General features: G+C 43.7%; 1 protein-coding gene across 2 annotated transcripts in view; it reads left to right on the top strand.

Moving 5' to 3' along the window:
- Nucleotides 1-15,329, top strand: part of ARHGAP6 (Rho GTPase activating protein 6) — a 325,242-nt gene that overhangs the window by 2,032 nt on the left and 307,881 nt on the right. The window lies entirely within an intron of this gene.

Here is a 15,329-nt window from a genome sequence, read left to right on the forward strand (position 1 = left end):
GTCGACAGGGGCCGCAAAGCAAAGCTGTCTAGCGGTTTTTGAAAATGGGTTATTGGTATTTAGCTTCGCGACGAGACGTTGCTCAGAATTAGCCGGGCTTCATCGCGATGCTTGAATCATGAGTTAGGTAAAAGTTTGTGATTTCAGAGTGACTTTCTGGGACACTTGCGGTGTCAGTGACAAGAAGCCGTGAGACGGTGCGTAACGGCTTTGGTCTTGAGACGCTCATGCTCTTTAAGGGTGAGATGCCAGCTTATCCACTTAGGGTTTCGTGAGGAACTTCCAAAAGTATAAGCCACGTAAGATTTGCTGGGCAGAATTTCCCGACGCCAAGGCTCTGAGCACAGTCTCAGGTCTGCAAGTGGAAGTGGGTCTTTCTCATCACCGACTCCACGTGACGGTGTCAGACGCTCAGGGCACGTAAGGGTTAGCTTTCCTGGCATTTTTCACAAGTCTCTGTGTTGTTAGACCACGTAGCATCGCACACCTTCAAAAATATGTTGTTTCCCCTAATTTGGTATGTATCTAGTACTTTTAAATAGTCGAATTTGAGGGGAGTTACATTGCTGATAATGTGATTGCGCTACGTCACGATGTAATTTGTAGCTTAATGTGAACGCAGGGTAGTTCGATGGGATATTACAGTTTGGCTCTCTGAGAAATTGCTTTTTGCTCGCTTGGACCTGGGAAAGTGTCTTTCATCTGGTTAACAAATGGATGCTCACAATAATGAAGTGTGGTCTTATATTTTGAAGGCATCTGTCATACTGGTAAGGCCTAATTTTTACAGTAACCGATACCTATGTGTGAGTGCAGTTAAAAAAAAAAAGGCCTTTATGTCAGAAGAAAAATGCATGCCGTTCTGCTGTAGGAGAACAGTTTTGAGCTATGTGCAATAAGGAGCGGCAAGTGGCCATGCTTGTGCTAAATCCCCGTGTCCGGGCTGGCCGCGGGACCCTTGCCCTGCAGGAGCATCTCTGCAGCTGTCTGCCCGGCCGTGGTGGCGTTGGATATCCTTGCGGGATCTTGTGCCTCTCTGGTGTAGACTTTCTGCTTTCGAGATGTTATGCAAGTGTTGTCTTGATGGTAACTCTCAGCAACGCCAGGTATAAGTGATATTATACTCTGTTTGAAAAGAAACTTCACCCAAGCATTTTGACCGCTTTCCCCCCTCTCATTGTAGGCATGCATCCTAATGTTGACCGTTCAATTTGTTTTCATCATACAGTGGCATTGTTCATAAAGGATTTAGTTGATTACGTCCTCTTTAGACTTCACTGACAAAGGACCTGCTCAGTTTTCTGGAAGTAAAGGGTTCTCTGCTTCTGTGGCAAAGCAAGCATGCTTGGGAAGGTGAAAATAACACATTTTACTGGGTGAAAAGGAGATATTTATTTATTTATTTATTATTGTAACTTTAAAAGGTCTAATTATTCAAATTATTGCATCCTCAGTAGGGTTAGTAGTTCAGGTCTCCTGGAGCTTGAGAAATGAAGGACAGCATGGCAATGATGATACTCTGCTGCAGAAGATAACTGTATAGAAGATAGCAAGCCAAAAAGCAACATGGAAGGTTTTGATCTGAGAACTTAAAAAATGCCATCCTATTAGCTAGGGAATAAAAGAAGTACTCATTACAAAACCTGTTTTTGTTACCTCCTTTCCAATATCATCAGTATAATTGCACTTTTTGGAAAACGTTTCCTTAAAGCCACTGTGCAAGCAGCAGTTCTTTTCTTCCCATTACCTTGATCTCTAAAGTGGTAAAGACAAGTACGAATGTAATGGAGATTTTATCTTTGGAACCCGCCAAGATAATAAGTTTGGAGCAGGTCATCCTTCACCCACATCTGTGCCGTGATATATCGGATGACGTGGTGGGGATGCAGCTTGCAGCAAGGGTTTCTGCATGAGAGCCGCCGGTACAGCCCTGCTGCTCAGGGCATGTTACCCAGAGGTCGGGGGGTCCTGCGTATGAGGCCGAAACAGATGCAATAGTGTTGATGGGAGGTCAAGAGAAGGATGGATTGTTTCTTTTACCTTTTTTATTTTAGTCATTCGATTTCAGCGTTTTATGCCCTTTCTGCTGGCTGAGAGATGGGAAGTTTACTGCTCGGGTTAAGTGGCGGGGCATAAGTAATTTTTAATGGGATGTCAGAATGCACTGAGGATTCCACGTTTGAGCAGCAGGTCACACGTAGAGGCTTTCCATGAAGAAAGGTTTTAAGCTCAAATTCTCCATTCATAGGTTTTTGGATGTGAAGCATCATGTGACAGGGTGACTCTAACTCGCTGGTTATCTGTCTCTTCTTTATCAGCATTTAATTTTATTCTCAAGAACACTTTACAGTAGTAAAGAATATTTTTAGTAGGGCTTTACTTCACTAACAGAAATTCTTCCCTGTTCTGTTATCTGCTCATGCATAAGCTGCTTAAAAAGAAAAACTCTTCCCGGTGAACTCAGAGATGACAGTTTCCAGTGGTTTCAGTAAATTGTAAGGCAAAGCTGTGGGGGATTTCTAACAGAGGGAAAAAGCATTTATCCTCAATTCCCATCAGATTTCAGCTGTTTTTTTTAAGTCCTTTTAATTTTTTCACTTACAAAATTAGGTCTATTAAGATCATTATGCTTTTTTTTTTTTTTTTTTAAATAAGGCTATGTGACCAGATATCATGGAAAAATGTAGTAAAAATATGGAGAGATACCTTAAAGTCTCAGTTCTGCCAACGTTTAGTTGCATATCTGTGCTTGAGTATATAGGTAGTCCCACAATAGTCCCCATCAACTTAAGGGCACAAGCGTTTCACAGTGAGTGATGGGGTTACGTTCACCAGGTGAGAAGTCCGGCAGGGCTGGATATTGATAGATCGGTGTGAAGTCTTGAGTGTGTTAAGTGTTCTGCTTATTTTTCTAAAAGAAAGGAGATGGGAAGATGGGAATGGAAAGCCACAGCATGTGTATAGGAAATACGGCAAATTATGTAAATGTATCTGAGTAATCTCTTTGTTACGATAAACCAAATCTACACTTAGCTTATATGGCCTGATTATTTTGCTGTCATACTCTGAGAATTACTGAATGATGAAACATCAGCATCTCCAGCTTTTTGGGGGAGAGCTGCTTTTAAAGGAATGGCAGCATGAAATCTGAAGCCTTCTGCTGGCTTGCCAGGCTGCTGGGAGGCAGGAGGACCTGCCACAAGGAGGGGAGAGGTTGTGAGCCTCCCTGGTGTCTCCTGGCCAACTGCAGGGGTGTTGGCGTTGTGTACCAGCAAAATTGGAAAAGCAGCTGAAGCTTAGCTCTTTTATAGCTTCTGGTCGAGTACTGTGGAGTGGTAATTTAGAGCACGGCTGTCAGAAGCAGTGAATGCTCACAAAACCAGTTTCAGCTAATAGGTGCTCTGGAAGGTCAGCTCCCTTAAATTCACTTGATATTTTCAGAAAGAAAGTTTAAATCCATTGGGAAGGCAGATGCTCAGATTTTCTCTTTCCATATCTTCTCGCTTGCCAAAGTTTCCCCTGAGCATCATGGCTTTTTGCAAATTAATTTTAAACCCATTTTCCAAGTTACCATGAGTGGCTAGCTTAGTTCTTTTCCTTTGCTTCTTTCTGCTTTTTCACATCCAGCACTTGCATCTAAACTCTGCTGGTGGAAGGATATACATGAAAAATGCTTTTGCAGAGAAAGTGCAAAGCAAAATTCCTCAGAGAGTCTTGAGCTCACTACTCAAGCTGACGAATCAAGAGGTCACATTCTCGTATGGGTATATATGTATGGGTGCTTCCAGTGAATATTTTTCTTTGAAGTTAGTGGGGCAAGTTGTTCATTGTAAATTCGGAGGAAGGAGGGCTTTTCTTTATCTTTCCTTCCCCTTTCAAGTCATGAACAATGGTTGGTATCTATTCTGAAATATCGAGACTGCCTACAGCAAAGAGAGAAAAAAGGCAGTCTTCTGTTTGTTAGGAGGCAGGAACATGAAATAGAAGTATATATGCTGCATCAGTTTCAAAATATCTAAGATGAGCTCTGTAAGCCAAGGCATGGTTTCACAAGGCATTGATTGCACTTACTGTGATGTTGATGTCACAGCGTGGTTGTCAAACCAGGGGTTAAGCCGAGGCCTTGCAGGTGTAAAAGCCAAGCAGATGGGGACACTGCTGCTTGGAACTGGGGATAAGGCTCTGCCTCTGAAGGCTGCAATAGTTCACGTTGTCTAAAGGTCAGCATGCCCCGATAAACTAATTTAACAATATGCATAGAAATATTTTAGTGGAGCACCTCCTCAACATTTAGTCTCCTGTGACAACTCACATTTATTGCTGTTTAGTTGCCATAGTCTTACAGGCTTTACCTTCAGCATGCTGTTGGTCTCATGCTTTTGACTTTATTGTTTATGCATTTGCCTGTGTGTATTGTGTGGCTTGTTTTGGTGAGATGCTCTAGAGTTGTTTCACCATCAGTTGGAAGTTTTGTTTGTCATAAAATCACAGAATCACAGAATGGTTTGGGTTGGAAGGGACCTTAAAGACCATCTGGTTCCAACCCCCCTGCCATGGGCAGGGACACCTCCCACCAGACCAGGCTGCCCAAAGCCCCATCCAGCCTGGCCTTGAGCACCTGCAGGGATGGGGCATCCACAGCTTCTCCGGGCAGCCTGTGCCAGGGCCTCACCACCCTCTGAGTAAAGAATTTCCTCCTAACAGCTAATCTAAATTTCCCTTCTTTTAGATTAAAACCATTCCCCCTTGTCCTATCACTACATCCCCTGACACAGAGTCCCTCCCCAGCTTTCCTGTAGGCCCCCTTTAGGTACTGGAAGGCCGCTGTAAGGTCTCCCCAGGGCCTTCTCTTTTCCAGGCTGAACAACCCCAGCTCCCTCAACCTGTCCCCATAGGAGAGGTGCTCCAGCCCTCCGATCATCCTTGTGGCCCTCCTCTGGACCTGCTCTAACAGATCCACATCCTTCTTGTTCTGGGGGCCCCAGAGCTGGCCGCAGGGCTCCAGGTGGGGTCTCAGAAGGGCAGAGCAGAGGGGGAGAATCGCCTCCCTTGCCCTGCTGGCTACGCTGCTTTTGATGCAGCCCAGGGTATGGTTGTCCTTGGAAAAGAATCCCAGGCAATGTATTAAATTGCTATCATCACTAGTTGATCTTTTTGCGATAATAATCTCCGAAGAGTGATATGTAGCTGAAGTTAAAGGAGAGCTCAGTGTCTGTTCCCTGTACTTAGCCTTAGACACCTTCATACCTAATTCAGATGCTTTTCTGTATGGATGTAAGAGAGGTTTGAACTAATCCCTGTGTAGAGCCCCCATTAACTGTCCAGGGAGCAAAATGGGGATCAGGCGTTTTTAAAGGACTTTTTGATGCCTTGTTTTATTGGTTTTCCTTAAAACATTTAAAAACCTGGACACACCTCCCCCCCCCCCCCAAACTGGTAACTTGGATTTTTCCTTTGGTGTATCTGTGGGGGAGGGATGGGTTCTTTAATGACTTATGTGAGAACTGTATTTTGAAGGGGTTTTGTTTTCTTAAAGTAAAAAATTTCATGTTCTGACATTTACCACTGAACTTGCTTTGTTTTTCTTCCATGAGACACCCTAAAACATTAGATGCATAGATTAATTTCAGCCTAAGTCCCTCCCATTCAATGTTGTCAGAGTTTTACAGCTGCAAAACTTGGTGGGCAGACATATTGTGGGTCTTGTATGAAGAAGAATGCCATTCAAAGTAACTAAATATATTCAGCATTTTTGAATTGGCAAATGCACTCTTTCCATTCCCAACTAAACTACGTCTGAGGACATTTGGTGAAAATGTGGGAACTGACAGCTAGGACGGATGGAATTGCAGCAATAATAGAAATGAGACTGAGAGGTAATTTTGAGCAGCCTCTAAAATATCAGCAACCCAGACCGCTGTCTGACTCCATGATGGAGTTGCTGTGCAGTGGCAGTTTGCAGGTGCAGAGCTTTGCAGCAGTCGTTCTTCACTCTTCTGTGGTGTTGCGGTGGTATAAGGATGGAGGTGTCAAGCATGTGGTTTTCTCCTTCCAGATGTAAATAGTATAATGGAAACCAGCGGGGAAGTCTGAGCAAGTAGGGCTGAACGCTCGTTCTGGTGCAGAAGGAAATAGATCGTATCAGCATCGTAGCCACAGTATAGATATGTTAATGTAAACAGGTAACGAAAATTAAGACTATAAGAGCAATATTATCTTATTAAATGGTGCTCCTATTTGATTTTCTGGCTTTGTGGCATTGTGTTTGAGAGCATGAGGGTCACTGGAATTAAGCCGATGTTCCTAAAAGTAGCTTTGTACATCCTGGGCTCCACTGGTTTCTAACTGAACCAGGTGTCTGGGTGGTGGAAGAAGAGGCCATATATTCCATTCTGCTTCTGGAAAATTAAAGGGGGGCATTTATGAGTTAAGGGCAAGATTCAGACTTCATTGGAAACTGATCCTGAGATTCATTGTCCAATTCTGCAAAGTATTCAGCACTTGGACTTCAGTCAAATGTGTGCTTTGCTTTAGGTGAGTGAATGATACTAATCAAAACAGAGAATGAGGTAGGAAGCAAAGACTTCTGTTGTCATTCAGTCATAGGAATTTTACTTAGTTCACCTCTCTTTAAAACTCTCCTATCTATTGCTTTGTACATATTTTTATGCTGGCTGTTCAAAATAATTTCTATTGTTTTTATCTATTCTTACTCAGTAGGAATGATACAAATATCTATGGAAATGTGTGCCCAGGCTTTTTGATTGCGTTTCAGCTTCTCCTAGATGTGCGTGGACTGGCTATTTCAAGTTCCATGTCTGTTCTACTCTGGTTGTCAGCAAGGAGATATTAAATCCCTGTGAGGGTTAAGAGTGTTTTTGAAGGATTTGATGAGCTTCCAGTTCTTGATGCTCATCACATCATTGTTCTGGAACCCGATGTGGGGTAGCACAAGTCCTAGGTTTAGGAGCTAAGCAGGTTAGGTGCTGTGTCTTTGGACTGTAAATACAAACTCCAGTTACCCACCGTGAAGCTGCCATCCCTGGGTCATCATCCTCACAGTCCTGGCAATGGGAACAGCTTGCATCAACCTCCCAAGGCATGAAGCCAGAACTGGATTTTCTGCATCTTTCTACTTGCTTCTGCTCCCTCTGTATCCCCGCATACCACGATTTATGGTATTCCTCCACGAGGGCTTTTTGACAGTTTAAGGTCAAAAAGAGACTTTTGAGCATTGCACATAGCAAGGATGCGCAACAACACTCAGTCCCATGCAGAAACGCTCCCTTCACTGTGGGCACTGAGCACCTGAAGTTGACTTGGCTAGATCTTACATTTCTTTTTTGTCCCCTGCTCATTTATGATTTCTTGTTCCATATGCTCTGACCTGTTCGGATTGGCCTTACCTTCTATCCATGTCTCGTTGTCCTTGTTATGTGTATCTTCAGGTTAACCTCTATGCCAAACATTAAAAGGGAAGATAATGTGTCTTTTGTTTTGTTTTCATCACCTGAAGTCTGTACTAAAAAAAGGCTGCTTTCCTGTAGCTCTAGCATGTTTAGATTGGCCAAGTCAAAAGTTAACAAGTCCTTATGTTCTCATAAATGGTTTGCCTCATAAATGGATAAAATGGTTTTCAGCAAAGTACAAAGACTTTGCTAACAAGTGAAAGATTCAGACTATATTGAATAAATTGAGAATACACGTTGCAAATATGCAAATTCATTTTTTATAATATGATAAAAAGTTACTTTTGCACAGTGTCAGAGTCATTCTTCTCCAAAGGACTGGCTTCCTGGATTTGATTTTCAATGATGGTCTGTGCCTCCAGTGAACATCTATAACTTTTTTTTTGAGAGGAAGACTAATATAACCTTTCCCTTTCTATTTTCAGGTTTTATATGCTTTATCCCTTTGTTTTCTGCCACTGCTGTATTATGGCAAGATGGTTTTTGAGCACCATCTTTTTCTTTTTTTTTCTCTGAAGGGTAATTTCAGTTGAGTTGCACCCTGCTGAGAGTAATTTGGTGGGAAACCAGTTGGCAGTATTCTGTTAAGTTTTCATTTGCCTCTCTCTAAAAGTCTAAAAATATTCCTCCTACAGGAAATGTTTTTCATTCTGTTATGTCTTTTGCTTCCCGTAGGAGGTATTACTTTTAATTTATTGAATAAACCTTTCTGAATTGTATTCCCATAAGACTTTAGGCACAATAGAGCCTTTGGGTAAGCTGTCCAAGAGATCTCACCATCTTCTGTTTTTAGAAGATAGGCAATCATTTCTTTATACAGTGATATCAAGCTCTGGGAAAAGCTGACACTAGTGTGGAATGGGAAATTTGGATGCTAAAGAATGCAGTAACTTCTCAAATTTTATTGTGTTGATCATGCATATTGTGTTTGTCCTTTCTTAAATCATAAAGAAATGCCCCTTTTCTTTTCCGTTCCCTTGATTTTAAAAGGTTTCATAACAATATTTTGATCTCAATCTCATTACCACGATTTCTTTTCTAAGTGTATGTGTATATGGGAAGGCTAGATCCTCGCAACATCCTGCTTGGAAGTCAACTTTGTTTAGCTGTTAATTTAATGTGGATGACAGGGCAGAGACTGTTATTTAAAAGGGGTGGGGAGGGGGAAAAGACTGGGACAGATTACATTTTCATGGTCCAAAATTAGACCCTATCTTCTCTACCCTAAATGAGAACAATGTGCTTGAGTTTTCTTGTGGCTATTTCATAACATTCCTGCTGACAAACTCTGGTGTGCCTTTTGCTCGTTGCTTCACTACTGTTTCTCAAGCATGTGTTCGTGTGCCTGCATCTCCTGACAGTTCTTGCGGCAGCGCGTATGGGGGCATGGCTCTTACTATATGCAAAGTGGGCTGTGCCAGACAGTGGGTACCAAACCATAGCCATCTGGGAGAATTAGGCAGCCAAATTACATAAATAAACACAATTAGAAGTTTTGCTTTCCTTGGGAATAGAGTTCCTTACTTCTGTATTCATTGAGTGAATAGGGTGTAATTAGCAGTCAACCTGTGTGGAGAGTTTTAAAGCAACTTTAAATAAAATAACTAGTAAGATTTATGTTTATACATGCATATATTTGAGAATTCTGTGGTTCACTGTATAAAATACAGGCTTCTTCCTCCTTTTTTCACTTGCAGTCTCAGGCCTCAGATAAAGACTTTTTGTTTCATAAAGCTCTCCTCAACAGAGGCAGAACGAATGTGAGAGATGAGCATACTTTTGTCTTTGTTGGTGTGAACTATGTAACAGAGCTTCCCCCTGTATTTTAGCTCAAGTGCAGCTAAACTGTATGATCTCACATGGATCAGACGAAGACCATCCAGGTAAGTTAGTGAGCAGTGGAAGTACAGCAAGAACCCTGCAGAATGGGCTGTGGGAGCAAGAAGGCTGGTCAAGAGAAGGGACTTGGCCCTCGTGAGTCCACATCTGGAGCACTGGGCGCAGTCTGGGCTCCGTTGTGCAAGGGAGGTGCTGACATACCAGAGCAAGTGGAAGGCCATCAAGACAGTTAGGGGGTGAGTGCTTGATGCATGAGGAAAAAGAAATGAAAAAAAACCCACCAAACCACCTTCTCAAATGCAAGTGTTTTGCAGAGATGTCTTGGCAGTGCTCTAGCAGAACTTCAGCAGGGATTTGGTGTGATCTTGACTGGTGGGAGAGTTTCTGTATCGACTGCCAGGTAGCTTTGCTGCCAGCTCATTTAACCAAGCTTGCCTGCATCTACCAGCATTGGGACTCCTAGGGCTTGCAGGGTGTGTGACTTCTGGACAGTGTGTCACCTGGAGAGACCTGCTCTGAACTGGAGCTCCATCTGCTTTTGTGGGTTATTTCGCTTTGGATTTAAAAATACTGAAATTTTGGCAAGTGTGCTCATGACAGACCATATGATGTGCTGCCTAAAACATTTCAGTTGAATGCATTTAGCGAAATTATGGTGCAGCAACATCACTTTTGTAGCTTTCCTTTTTATCATCTTCCTGAATGTAAAAATAATCTGGGAGAGAAACATCAGAAGAAGGAAAAAAAACCTGAAGAGTTATGTGAGAAGGAAGGGAAATCTCCTGCTGAGCTTTGGACTGGCGATTCCACCAGACACAAAGGGAAGTAGGTGTGGCAGTAGGACGATACGTGCCTTGCCTATATTGTCTTGCACAGCAGCAGCTGAACCCGATCCTGACCTAACAACTTAGGAGCTTAATGGCACACTTATGTAACTGGGATCAGTCAAAGCTAAACTGGAGTAGGCAGATGGGGCCACACAGCCCAGAAAAAGCTGGTACCAAATTGGCTTGCTGAACTAAATGCTTCCATGGTGCTATTTAAAAGGAGCACAGGGCATAGTTTGCTGCTGTTTACGGTGCAGTGGTGGGCTTTTTTGAGCTTCTGGAGCATGTTGGTGTACATCTGATCTCCTGTGTCTCCTCTCCTTGTCCTTGGAAAATGATTTTGGCAAGCCTGCATTGAGCTGGCAGAGGTTTTGTGAAGCAGGTGTGCCTTCTGACACCGGGTATGAAATTGGGCTGAGAGAAGGATCTTGCCCAGACTAAAACAAAGCCTCGATGGCTTGGAGTCATGACATTTTCCAGTCTCTGTGAGTACTTTTTTCCTTGAATGGACAAGAAAGCGAGAAGAGAAAAATGGGGACCGTGGAATACGGCCGCGTGGCTGAAATTGAAGGAAATAAGGATGGCGAGAAGAACGAAACAGCATAGGAAACAAACAGCTAAGTAAAACAACATTAAGACTGGCAAACGGGTTGCCAGGGAAGTGCCACCGCAGGGGGGAAGAGCAGAGCTCTGGCTCCCGCCTGCCTGCACCTCCCTGCACAAAATCCTGGCCTGAGGCTACCCCATCCCACGTTTCGCTGTGCTGAGGTGCCCCCAGGGCACGAGTGTGCCCGCTGGGCGGCCTGGACATCGGGGAGCTCCTGCCCACTGGTGGGATGAGAGGTGGGTGTTCGTCCCCGTGGTGCTCGGTCCTGGCTGGCTGCCGCCTTGCGTTGCGCTCTCTGGATGGTTCTCACCATCATCTCTAGGGGCAAGATGTTTGGGAGCTCCCAAGTCACTTTGGAAGATGGATCTCGAGCTTCTAGGTGGTTTAGATAGCTTTTGAAATCTTATTCTAGGTCTTTTATATCCTTCCTTTTTTGCTACGCTAGTCAGAACTGTCTTCGTTCGTTCGTTCGTTCGTTCGTTCGTTCCTTCCTTCCTTCCTTCCTTCCTTCCTTCCTTCTGCAAAATGTCTTTACTGATGAGGTCTTCCACACAACCAAATACCATTTTTTATCAGTAAAGGGGTCTTGTGCCTTGCCCGTATGTCTTTTGAGCTGTTTCTGATTTTGCTAGTGCTTTCAACTTGTCTCTGTAAATATTATTCATGTTTTCTTTGTGCTGGCTTTGTGGTGGTTACTGTGTGTTTTAGCACAACTTGCAATATTATTTTTGCTTTCTACTATGATTTGTTATTTTCAGCTTGTGGCAGAGGATCTCCTTGAGTTTTAGAAATGCCTTGAGACTGTATCAATGCATTGTTAAGGTCCAAATGTATGTGCTTTATTTTTTTAGTCCAGTAGCATCCTGCTTATACATTCTGACAGTAAATGGAAATTCTGATTGCCGTAGAGTGCAGGATCTGGTTTAATTGCCGAGATTAAAAAGAGAAGATCTGCTGTTCTTCTGTAAGTTGTTCTGCTCTGGGATAGCTCACGCAGAGGATGCACTCAGTGAGTTGTGCTGTATTTTTCAAATTGAGCTTCCTCCCCAGGAGTCTTTTGAAAACAAAGCTCCCTGGTGTTTAGGTACTGGCTTCGAAGGCTTGGTTGTTGGAGCTCTCTGGCAAACTGTCTGGAAGCTGGATATTGTTTTGCTCTCTATGGAGGAAATCCTTCCTGTACCCCCAAGACTGCAGAAGGATGCAGCGGCAGCAGAGCCAGCAAGGTGCCACTAGAGGAGCGGGCAGAGATAAGGGGGCTGATGCTCCATGTTCCACATTGCCAGCACGCCACAAATGTCAGCTTTTGTACCATGCTGTCCAAATCTGGTTGTTTGGTATAGGGAACAGAGAGGGCACTCATGGCTTGGCAGGTTCAAGAGCTGTTGCACCCTGGATAATAGAGGCATGGGAGCAGTGACGGCTGCTCATCCTTATGGCCGTGCTACAGCTGCAGTGGCTACAAGCTCTCTTGTGATTTCAGGTGGCAGGACACCTTTCCTAAATATTTTGACCTCCAGAGACCCTTCTACTGAACCAAGCCCAGGTATTTAGGCATGGCATTCAGTGTGAGATTTAGCCTTGTGCCTTTCTGGGGGGCTGAAGAGAGCAGTCTTAAGATGTCACTTGAATTACAGTTGAAAAGAATGAATTCCTACATGAAGTTACTTATTTCTGGCTTTCTTACTTTTTTGTTTTTTTTTTTGTTTGTTTGTTTATTTAATATACTAATTGGTTCAGATAAAGACATTTAATAACCATATTGCTGTAGAGAGTGTCTGGCCCCTTTGGTTAAAATAGGACCAAAGCATTTGTAGGAAAACAGGAGCTCCTCTTGTTCTAACTCACACAGATATACTGGAAGCCAAAGGGAAAGGAGAAATATGCTTGGCAACATCTGGGGCAAATGAAAACAAAGCTGAAGGGAGCAATTACTTGTGATGTCCCCAAGGAGAGTGTGGAAGAGTAGCATAGAATGATAGCAGGGGATGCTCCAGAGAGGCTTGCTTGCTGACCCCTCTTGAAAGAATATCCAAGGCCAGAGGAGACTGAAAGCAGAAGAGCAAAGGGGAGCTGCTTGGTGTGTCCTTTGGGGTCAGTGATAAAGGGCCAGGGGAGCAAGGGAAGAGGGCTCCTTCCAGGGCTGAGGCTGGGGATGATGGTGCAGCAGAGGCAACTGCCCAGCTGTCAAGGGCACAGAACAAGCAGCATGCAGGGAGAGTAATGGGACCTCCCGTCAAGTCCAAAGGTTAATTTTTCGGTTATTTTATAACCCAACAGTTGCAGGCAGAGAGACTGAGAAGCCCTGCCGGGAAGGGCAGGAAAGATTTGGGAAGGAAGGACTGGGATGGCTGAAAGAGATCTGGTGACCACTGAGCAGAGATGGAGATGTAAACGAGAGAGCCGCTGTGTTGATGCACTCCGTTTGGGCTCAGAGCACCGTGTAGGCTGTGGGATAAGTGCCTTGCTGCAGCTCGTCTTATTAGCAGCCTGTATTTTGTGCAGTGGTGAAGTGTTCTAATTTGCTTTACAGACCTTAACGAAGCCTGGAACTGAACCCCCGAGGAGGGAATTTGTGAATTGCCTCTTTACATTATGGCACCTTCGGCGAGGGGTATTTGCCCAGGAGAGCAGGATTTTCTGTAGCTGATGGTAGGAAGGGGAAGAGTTTAGGAACATGATAAACGAAAAGGAAACCGAGGTGCTTAGGGATGGTTAGTGTTATGAACTGCAGGGGAATTAGCTAATTTTTGTGACAAGATGTTTTGCCTGTAAAATATACATATAATACTTCTGTTTTTCTTTCTTTGTAGACTAACAAACAAGGTTTGATATGTTATTCTTTGCATGGAAAATGTTCTTTATTTCTGGATCGTTTTCTTCCATGAGGATTGCCACATGTAAAAATGCCAGTTTAACCTTTTCACAACAATCCAAATAAATCCAAGTTACTAAAAGGTAACCAAGCCCAAGTTTCTAAAAAGCTGCATGTTACTTATACAAAATTTCAATCTACAATGCCCAGGAAAAGAAAAAACATGTAAAAATTTACCTTTTCTTGCAAAGGTATGGTATTGCTGAGAGGTACATCTCTCAGAACGGAGTCACCATTTTATCGTCCATCTCTTCCTTCGTTCTGCCAGGAAACGTCTCCCAGCTATGAGATGTGGTTTCCTGAAAACGAGACTCTCCAAAGCAGGGTGGGTAAAATCCACAGCGGGCAAAGCTGAGGCTCCTCAGACATGTGTTTGAATTCTCAGCGCGGTGAGTCAGTGGAACATTGCTTTGTACTCCAGCACAGCCGCATCAGTGACCGCACTGAACTGATGGCACGAGGTGTCCTCACCAAACTCCCCCAGGTTCACCGAGGAGCTTCCAGAAGAAGGCAGCCTGCAAACAGTTGTGAGATCAAATAGTTGGAGGTCGGTTGCCTCCAGAGAGAACTGGAGGGCTCTGCCTTTACTTCAGGGTGGGGAATTGGTGATTTATGTATTCTTTGCTCAACTGGCGCAACATCAATGTGTAGAAAAGTATTTAGCGTACTGAATTTGGAAGAAATGTAGAAATATTCTTTTATTTTTTTTCCCATGCTTTGTATTAGGATAACTCTGGAAATATTCTGTTTCTGGTTTTGCTTTTGTTCTTCCCAGCTTTTTAGGAAATATTTGAACTAAAAGAATTGAGGCAGTGTTCAATACCATTGAGAGAGAACTGAATTTTCCCAGCTTGGAAAAGGATCAGCTGCAGATTTTACTGCAGGGACTAAGAAAGCTTTTGTCTGTTACTTCTTCCTCCCCTGCTGTTATGGATTGGGGATGCCTCTGCCTCTGTAAGCATATGTTTTATTTACAGTATGCGTAGCTTACATGCTTCTTAGAGCATCTTTTGTCTTCCTCTGTAAGAGCAGCAGTGGGCAGGCGACTGCTCGGCCCTTAGGATCTGTATCGGGTTGCCTCATCAGCAAGGGGCAAGGCTCAAAAAATCAAAGCTGCAGATGAGCCTGTGGATTTGACAGCTAATCCAGGCAGGAGCATGGGAAGTGTCTGCAGTGAGGACTAGGTCTCTGTGCCACATGGCCCTGCTGAGTAGGGCAGTGGGGTTGGGGTGATTTGGCGAGTGCTGTCGGGTGTTTCCCTGATGGGGGGAGAGGATGCGGCATTAGTTATTTTTGGCAACTGTACAGCCCACAGAAATTATATTTAGCTGTTAGATAACTGGTTTAAACTGGGATTATGCCCAAATTAGAGAAGAGAAGGTAAAGCCGAGTGATAAGAGTATCTGTTTTTTCTTCCCTGACTGTAGCGGGTTTAGGGACAGAAATGGGCATCTGACAGCATGAAAAGCCTTACAGAATCCGGGGAGGGCATGGAATTTGTGTGGGCATCCGTGTACTGCTGCTGGCCTCGCATCACAGATGTGATTTTAACATTACCATAGTGTCGTGGCATCCTATTTATGGGCCAGAACACGTGCAAAATGTTGTATAAACACAAAATACCTTTTTTTTTTTTTTTTTTCCCTCTTTCCAGGAATTTTGAAGAAGAAACAACACACAGACACAGTCATACCAGGAACTGTATACAGACTTTT

The sequence above is a fragment of the Anser brachyrhynchus genome (genome assembly GCF_964034855.1).
Source record: "Anser brachyrhynchus genome assembly, chromosome: 1".
In the NCBI taxonomy this organism is placed as follows: Eukaryota; Metazoa; Chordata; class Aves; order Anseriformes; family Anatidae; genus Anser; species Anser brachyrhynchus.